We start from the raw sequence: 10,021 nt of genomic DNA, 5'->3' as shown, positions 1-10,021 counted from the left end.
AGAGTTTGAGGGATAAGTATAAAGAGCATTATGAATTTCTCAAAGACGAGCTAGCCAGCGGGCTATTGTTTTCCTCAAAAAATGTTACCAAGACTTGGGTATTCTACGTTCTGAGACAGTTTTGAATATGAGATTATTGTAGAAAGTTTTCGGTGGAAGGGAGAAAATTTGACGAGAATGGTAAGGACGATATTTCCAACAATTTATAACTGGAAAGAAAGGGATGCCTGTTAACTATATGGACTCTTAAAAAAAAAAAAAAAAAGTTGGGTAATACTTTGCTGTATATAAGTTTTTACAAATAATTGAAATTGTGATTTTCACGTTCAAAATTGTGATTTCACAATTTCAGATAAAAAATAAAGTGTGCAATAAATACAACCCAAAAAAGTTTATGTTGCGTGGCTGGAAGGGTACTCTACACTAGAGAGAATCCTAGAATGGTCCGAATAGTTGAGAATCAAATGGGTTATAGAAGAATGTTGGAATCAAATAGTTTCCTGCCCATGTTGCATAGGCCCATATCTACTCATTCTTTTATTTAGGCCCCCATCAGGTGGGCAATTGGTCCATATGTGCAATATTTCATTTTGAAATAACAAAATATAAAACTATAAGCAAAAAGAATATTATCATCAAGTTATCTCTTAAAGTGGAATCACACATTGCGGAGAGTATTTTAGTTCAACTAGTTGACACTTTAGTCTTTGAGATTCTAGAGTTCAAATTGTCCCCTCCTCGTTATAATTATATTAAATTATCAAAAAAAAAAAAAGTAACACCATCAATCTATTGAATGTTTTTGAAATTTTGTTGAGGTTTCTCAAAGTCAAATAGCAAAGTCAACCGGTTACATGGATCCTTTCTCAATTCCCACTATCACTTGTGGTGGAACCACCACCCAAAGCTTCCAGAAGTTGACCTAACATGTTTGGGACAAACGTATATTTTGTATATTCTAAATGAAGATCATGAACTGACTTCTCTATCTGCTCATTAATGCTGCATTAATTCACTTGGATATGGATCTACATTTTGGGTGGTGCCCAAAAGTTCATTACAGCTACCTTTTGCAATCGTGGTACATTTATTTACTGTGCCGTCCAATCACTTAGAGCTTAAAGACTCCACTACTGGATTGAAATTTCCCTTTATTTATTTGATAATATAAACTTTTTTTGGATTTGACAAAATTCATCATGACCCTGATAGATTTGTATTCATTTTTTTTCCTTTAGATAAATGGAAGCTTAGTGATATTTTAATTTTTTTTTTAATACCATATGCACTAAGCTTATACCTTACACACTTTTCAACTTAAAAAGAAATAAGCTTAAGTGAAATCTGATATCTTATTGTGGTGTGACTCTGATTATCATGATAAGATGATTAATTCTATGCAGAATGCACAAGAATATTGCATTATTGCTGCTATGGCTGATTCATCGTTAATAGAACAAGCTAATTAAGGAGGGTTCAACAGGAACAAAGTAATATTTGTAACCCATAAAATACAGAATCCTTTTTAATCTTTTATCTTTGATAATTTGCTAACTCGATCAACTATAAAAAAGGAAAAAAAAAATACCAAGATTTTTTGTCCTAATTAATGAAAAACAAAATAAACATCCATTTCGACCGAAAAATCCTACAGATCCCTAGTTTGAGCTCAAAGATTAAGTTATGCAGTAAGATGGTGTTAGACACCCACTTGATCTAGTGCTAAGATTAGTCTCTTAACTTTTAATGGCAAAAAAAAAAAAAAAAAAAAACCTTACTTGACAATCAAACTTGCAAGGCACCAACAGCATATCTGCTCAATTCTAACTACGGAGAAGGCTCTGAATGCACTGAAAATAGCAATCCCGAAAAGAGTTTTGCCACCAAACTCCTTATTGAAAGGTAGTGCATGCAAGTAGGATTACTAAACTAATCCTTGTTTTCGTTTATATGATGGCATGAATTAAAATGAATTTCCCTTCCTATGATATGAGGTTTGAAATGAATAACATGATTATGTGTTACATCAAATTAGAAATTTCACACAAGGACAAGGGTAGTGGTCAATATGTAATTAATGATTTCTTGAAAGCATGATCACATGAGTTGAGATCTGACATCATTATAAAATCTTACCTTGCATGAAATTAGTCAGGATTTATGAAAGCAATTCAATGATTTTTATTTTCTTTTTAAGATTCATTTGTCATCATGAATCTACACAGTCACATTTGTCTTTTCTCCATTTGAATTCTTCATCATATGGAATCACCTCTTTTTGTGGATTTCAAGTTTTTTTTATCCTATTTAGGATGTGTTTGGATATCGCTTATTTTGTTAAAACTGAAAAATTATTGTTGAAAGTACTATAGATAAAAGTAAAAGTTAGTTGAAATAGTACAGTGAGATCTATAAATAGTTCCAAAAAGTGTAATAAGACTCATGAATAATAGCAAAAATAAGCTGAATGATGAATTTTAATTTTTAATCCTAACCCAAACGCACACTTATCTTCCTTTTCTTTTTTTCTTTTTTGTCTTTTTACTTGGTTATATTTGGCATGACATTTATGAAATTATTTGATTGAATGATAAAAAATAAATTTGGCAATTAATTCCTAGGAGATCAATATTTGGATTGGGTAAGATGGGTATTTAACACTTTCCCATCTTGTCTCTTAGCCTCTGAGGGTGCAAGCACCCACGACGAGTGGTTTCCACGCTAAAAGTATGCCTCAACTTAGGGTGGACGGGGCAGAGGGTGTAAATGGAGTCGCCACCATGATTAGTTCTAGGAACCATATATATAGGCCATTGTGAAATGACTAATCTTTACCAGAAGACGTGACTAGATTTATGGTGTGAGAATGGAAAGGTGTTAGGCACCCAACTCCACCCAACCTATGGGGCGCCTCCACTCGTTGTGTTCCAAATCCTAATCCTATCAAAGAGTCCTCTAACATGTTATTCTATACTAACACACACTCTAGCATGCATCTAGCATACAACATGGCATATCATTGCACATACATCATAGCATAAGACCCTAACATTCACCTAGCATGGCATGGCATTCATATTTATCAAAGGGAAACAAGTACGTCACAAGGCAGTAACATCAACAAAGCATTAGCATAAGATCATGACACTAATCAAGCAGGTTCAATCACTTAAGCATTTGCATCATTGCACCAATCAAGCATATTCATCAAGTTCATCAACCATATCATGCTTATCATCCAAATCAAATGCATGCTCATATAATTGTGCATGATTTACCTCACTTACCTCACTGTATCACAGCATCTATGCATTAATGCATGTTCATGTCCATGTCCATGTCCATGCTCATGTTGTTCATCCAAGGTATAAACCTTAATTATTAATTCAACAATCAAAGCACGTAAAACATGTTATTCTACTAACCTCAGACCTAAACATATGAAAACTAAGCTAAAAGAGGCTAAACATGTGATAAAAAACTGAACAAGATATGCAAAACATGAAGAACCCTAAATCTAGGTTTTTGGACACGAGTACGCATGCACATAGACAAGATATGTGTATGCAAGCTACAAGTATGCGTGCGCATACATGAAGCATTCGCACACATACACACCTAGAAACACGAACCCAAAAAAAGCAAAGAACAAACAACCAAGTAGGAATTATAACAACCTATCATGCTTATAATATGAAAGATAAACAGCCTAAACTAACAACAAATATATCAAAGCAGTAAAATACAAAGAAAAACAAGCAAACAAAAAAAATGAGAAAGACAAAGTTAGACCTTTACCTCAAACACTAGAATTCCTTAAATTTTTTATTTGACCGTTCCCTTCAGTTAATTTAATCAAGAACAAAACCAAGCAGGTTAGTAAAACTTAAAACTTGAAGGCTCCGAGCACTATTGTACTCCAATTTCATTTTCTATAAAAAAATCAACATTTCAGCCTCAAAAAAAAAAAAAAAAAATTTAGGACTTCCTGTTGGGTCCTGAATAATATTATTAACAATATTAGCAATCCAAAATAACAATCACACACAAAAACACAAAATTTACGTGGAAAACCCTTTCTCTTTGAAGAGAAAAACCACAAGACAAACTCCAAATAATTTTACTATTATTAAATCAATCATAATAATTCTTGTGTATGTCTCACAGCTAAAGAAAAATATTTCTTATTTTTCTTTGCTCTCACACACACTAATTATCTCTCTTAAAGGCGGCAATACTTTGCTCTTTCCTTTCTATTTTTTTCTCTATGCACAACTCTCTCTCTTGGCTGTCTTCTTTCTCTAAGTGGCTCCCTCTTGGCTGCTCTCTCAATTCTCTTTGTGCAGCTCACCTTTTTCTTCTTATGTGGCACACTCTTTCTTTTTCTTCTAAAATACACACACCCACCTAAAACCTAATAAACCATGTCTTTATATATTACAGGCATAGCCACCTACAACTTCTAATCCTCATTGAACAAGGATTCTGACAACCAAGAAAACATTAACTTTTGGATGTTTTAGAATAAAAACTCCCTCTTTGATTCACTATTTTCTAGTGAATTCGGTCTATTTTGGTATAAGATCCTTTAGGGCCTTTTATAGTTATCATAGAGGGGTGTATGGTGACTCTCAGCCAATGTGGGATTCACTCTACATGATTTTCTATCCAAAAAAATTTCCTTACAAAATTCTAAAAACCCATATGCATGCACATACATGGGGTATGCATATGCATGCTTTCAATATGCGTGCGCATGGATGAAACATGCAAACGCATACTTAGGGTTTTCCTGTAAGTTTTTCTTCACCAAAACACCCTTCAAGCTAAAGATTCACAAAGATTGGGCCATAAATCAATCTTGGGCCTTTGAGTGATGTCATCATTGGGGAATGGGAGCTTAAGTCATAAGAGGCACAAAATGAGGTGTCTACAGCCTCAAGTTGAGATCAAGGGTTTTAGATTAGTGTTTTGTTTTTAATGTAATTATAAATTTCTTAGTTTGTAACTAGGAATCAGAGTAATGAAATATTTTTCCTTTAGATTGTAACTAGGAGAAAATGTCAAGTAAAATCTCATTTCTTTATTATTGAGACAAGTAATCATAAATTTCATATTTAATAGAAATGTTTTTTTTTTTTTGGGGGGGGGGGGGGGGGGTCTTGATTTTGTCTCATAAAGAATCAAATGATGAACTCTATTATACATTCCTTGGTCCAAAGGGAGAAACATTATCAATCAAGCCACCACTTTGAGACTCTAATCAAAAGGGAATACCCAAAAATTCAATCCCCTTGAGTCATGCCAAATGATTGCCTTGCCTCTTGAAATGTGTAATCTGAAATTGTCAGAAGTCTTGAAGCTTGGGACGAATCCCTTCGGTTATATTCCTTATAGCCATAGGTAGTTCACCATGACCTGATAAAGCCTCTACAATGATCATGAAATTGCACTAAAAAATAACCTCAAGCGCTGAAAAAATATTATTATTGAGTGAGTATTCACTTTGAAGTTCTGGATTCTCTTGAGGTAGTCCATTTATCTATTAGGAGGTTTTGGCTCCCTCGAAGCAACCAACAAACCAATTGGGTTCATAATGAAAGAATATTTAAATGAAATGATAAAGAAAAAAAAAATTCTTTGATGTTAGGTTGTGGACACAAGCGCCTGCGATGAGTCATCCTCTCTTTTAGGTAAGTACGCCTTAGCCTAGGTTGAACCATGGCAGAGGGTGTAAATGGAGTCGCCACCTAGTTTAAGTCTAGGAACTATAAATATAGCACCCTTCATGAAAGGACTAGTCTTTACCAAAGCACGTGTCCGAAGTTTAGGTATGAGGATGGAAAGGTGTTAGACACCTAACCCCACCCCAACCCACGTGTTAGCATCTACTCATTGTGTTCCAAATCTTAATCTCATTAAAGACATATTTAACATGTTATTCTAACTTATACACACTCTAACATGCATCCAAAAACAAAAAATCATGGCATAATCATCCCAAGCCTAACATTCATCAATCATGGTATTAAGCATACATCATCAAGGGCAAATTCAAACAAGCATGTCACGATATCTAAACCTACCTCAAAATCATGGGATTCAACCAAACATATTCATGTTCATCAACCATATCATACTCATCAAACAAAATAAATGCATGTTCATGTGATTATGCATGGTTTACCTCACTACATCACAGCACCTATGCATCAATGCATGTTCATGGTATTCAAACAATCTAAAAACCTTAATAAACATCAAAGAGATAAAAACAAACAAACTAAAACAAAACAGAGAGGTAAAGACTTAAAGACACATAAACTAGGTTAAAACAAAGGCTAAACATGTAAATAAAAGAAAGAAAAAAACAAATAGGGATGAATTAGGATTTCTGGGTAAGGGTATGCGTGAGCATCCTAACTGTATGCGTACACATGCAAGAAGCATGTGCACACATACACACCCGAAACCCTAACCCAGAAAACGCAGAAAAGAAACACACAGAAAGTAATAAATCTAACAACCTAGCATGCTTTAGATAAAAACACCATATATACCTAAACTATACAAACATATTAAGGTAATAAAACATATATACAAACAACAACAAACAAAACAAAGTAAAGAAAGGTGAAAAGACAAAGTTAGAAACTTTACCTCAACACTAGAACTCTTTAAAACTTGATTTTAACCGTTCCCTTCAATCAATCTATTCACAACCAAATTAAAAATGGATTAGTAAACGTAGAACTCGAAGATCAAGACCAAAAAAGGTCTTAATCAAACAAAATTTGACTTGAGGATATTTTGTGAAAAAACCTCATCTTTGATTCACTATTTTCTAGTGAATCTCGTGTGTTTTACCACTATTTTCGTCCTCCTTGGAAAAAGTGTCTTTTATGGCTTTATATAGTCCAAAAATAAGGGTTTGGGGCGGCTCTCAAGCAATGTGGGATTCGTTCCAAACTAAGTTTTAATGTAGAAAAGCTTTTTTTACATAATCTCTAGAACCCTAGCTGCATATGCATACCCATGCATGTGTGCACATGCAATAAGCATGTGTATGCATGGCTTAAGTGTGCATACGCCTATGCATGTATGCATGCGCACACTTAGGGTTTCTTGTTTCCTTTCTTGTACAAAAATAAGTTATATTTTCCACAAACACTTTCCTCAAATCAATTTTCATCTGATTGGGTTCTAAACCAACCTTGGATTTTAAAGTACTGCCATCATTAAGGAACGGGGGCCTGAGATGTAAGGAGTACAAAATGCGGTGTTTACATGGATGTATTATAAAGTGAGGTGTTAAAATAGATAGGTAAATTTTTTAGTTTGTAAAAGCTAAATTTTTTAACATCACTAATGTAAATACTCTAATAGCTATATAAAAATAATAATAATAATAATAACTAAAGTCTTGTACTCTTGTTCTAGAAATTTTCAAATAATACGGAAAATTTTAATAATTAATAATTAAAAAAATAAAAATTAAGTCGTATATTCTATCCTACGTTAGTTTTTAAAATCGATTTTATTTTTTTCATTGATATATTTTCTTATGTTAATTATTTTTATATATACTTAATTAATAAATGAAATGTCTCAACGTGCACACATGACACCACATGCCAGATGATCAAAAAAAAAAAAAAAATGAGACCACATGCCAATTGAGGACTAGATCAGAGCAGCCGGCGATAAATTAAGGTAGCTGAATCTCTACAAAAAAATAAATAAATAATGGAAGAAGAAGAAGAAGAAAGTAGGTGGACCCACAGATTAATAGTATTAAGAGGGAAGTCAACGTCCGTTATTGTTGAATAAAGCAAACGCAATGCTTAGGTATGAAATATGTCATTTAGATTAGGTCTTAAAAGTATGATGATGTTGATCATCTCTTCTTTCTCTCTCTCTCTTGTCTTTTTGGAATTTGGGTTCCAACCAAAAAAGAAAAAATCCAAAAAAAATCAACCCCTCAACTCTGTGTGTTAAGGTTCACATGACACAATACAAGCGACAACAAAACAAACCACTCTGGCATGACTCATCACCCATGATGATTATTTATGATTCTACGACTTTTTACTTTCACATATGTGGAAATTTCGCCTAATTTTTTTAATTTGCTTTCATACCTAGCTTGGATTAATATAAACAACTACTTGTGTTTATATAGACTGACCGTGACAATCTATATAAATAATTACTAATAATTGATATACATATAAATATATAAATAATGGTGGGTTCTAGTTAATTTAACTGGTAAAGTCGCTTATAGTTGTATAAAAAATCTAGAATTCAATCCCTGTCTACACCAAAAATTTATTAGTATCTTAGCCTAAAGATAAAAATAAATATCATCAAGAGCAGATTTTATAAATTGAAACTCTCTTAAAAAAACAAATATATATATATATATATAATGGAATTCACTAATCCAGATTAAATTTGGATTATATTGAATTGATGGTTTCTGTTGCTCCGTTGGATAGTTGTTAGCATTACGTCATTGTTAAAAGATTTCTAAATAAGAAAAACGACAGCATTAAAGTTTGATGCATGATGAGCCTTTATTTATGAGAAAGTTAGGAGCCAATGTTTACTAGGATTTTTTTTTTTTCTTCATTTGTTTGGAAAAAAAAATGACAAAGTTTAACCTTTTAAAATATATGTGCCAGTTGATCATTTACCAATGAACATACAATGATATGAAATTATAGCTTTTTTTTTTTTCATTTATCAGAAAATAAAAATAAAATTTTGTATTAGGGTTTAGTTCCATAAACAATTATAGGGAATGGCAGTACCCAATAAGCAATTATTAAGCAGATAATGAATTTCAGAACCACCCACATCTATTGTTGCTATTGTGGAAGACATTCATGTCATAGGCTCTAAAATTGATGTTGTTAATTTGTCAATGATGTAATTTGGATTGAAGAGATTCCTTGCTGTATTAGCAAACTCTTATCTAAGATGTAATTGGTTTGTGATGTTTTATTAATAAAAGTTTGCAGTGTGTTTATTCAAAAAAAAAAAAAGTAGATAATGAATTTACTAAAAGAGCAATATAATAGCAATATTCTAAATAAGAAATATTCTAAGATCCTTTCTACCCAAAAAAAAAAATTCTAAGATCCTTCTGAAAAAAAAAAATTACTTCACTAAAATGAGGTGATGAGGTAATAACTAGAGCTCACAACAGCATTAGCATGACATCCAAAAAGGTTCTTTCATTGACATTGGGGATTAAATTATAAATTTTGTATGATACTTTGCGTTCCTTTCAGTATTTCAATTAAAAAATTATATGGACTTATCTTAAAAAGTAATGTTATAGACGAAATTTTTTTTATAATTCTTTCCGCAACCTATTGAGACGTAAGTTGTTATTAATTTTTACATGAATCCAATATTTAACATCACATTATCATTTTTCATTAAAAATTTGTCACCTCAGTACTTTTAAAATAGATTATGAAAAATGTTGTGTAGAGCCTTATTAAAATTTAAATCAAGATTAAGAGATACAAAAGGCATATATGTTAGAGCAATGATACATACACAACATTTATAGAAGAAAAAAATTTCACAACAAATTTTACTATTATTGAGTTTTCAAATTGTCATTGATTCTTATCTAGACCTATGTATGACAAACAACACTTTATTGTCTACTAGTTCCAACTTCTCATTGCATCAATTGTGAAAAAAAATTTGTAACTTTAGATTTAGGATAAATTGCAAATTACACCTCTAAAGTCTGGAAGTGTATGGATTTTACACCCTGACGTTTCAGAATTTGGATTTTACTCTCTAAATTTTAGGAGTTTTTGGATTTTGCTCCCTAAAATTTAGGGATGTTTGGATTTTACACCCTAAAGTTTCAGAATTTGGGGTGTAAAATCCAAATACCCTCAAATTTTAGAGGGTAAAATTCAAGTTCTAAAACGTCAGGGTGTAAAATCCAAACACCCCTAAACTTTAGGACGTTAAATCCAAATTCTGAAAT

This window comes from Quercus lobata, chromosome 10 (genome assembly GCF_001633185.2).
Source record: "Quercus lobata isolate SW786 chromosome 10, ValleyOak3.0 Primary Assembly, whole genome shotgun sequence".
Taxonomy (NCBI): Eukaryota; Viridiplantae; Streptophyta; class Magnoliopsida; order Fagales; family Fagaceae; genus Quercus; species Quercus lobata.
Note: the sequence above shows the minus strand (reverse complement) of the source record.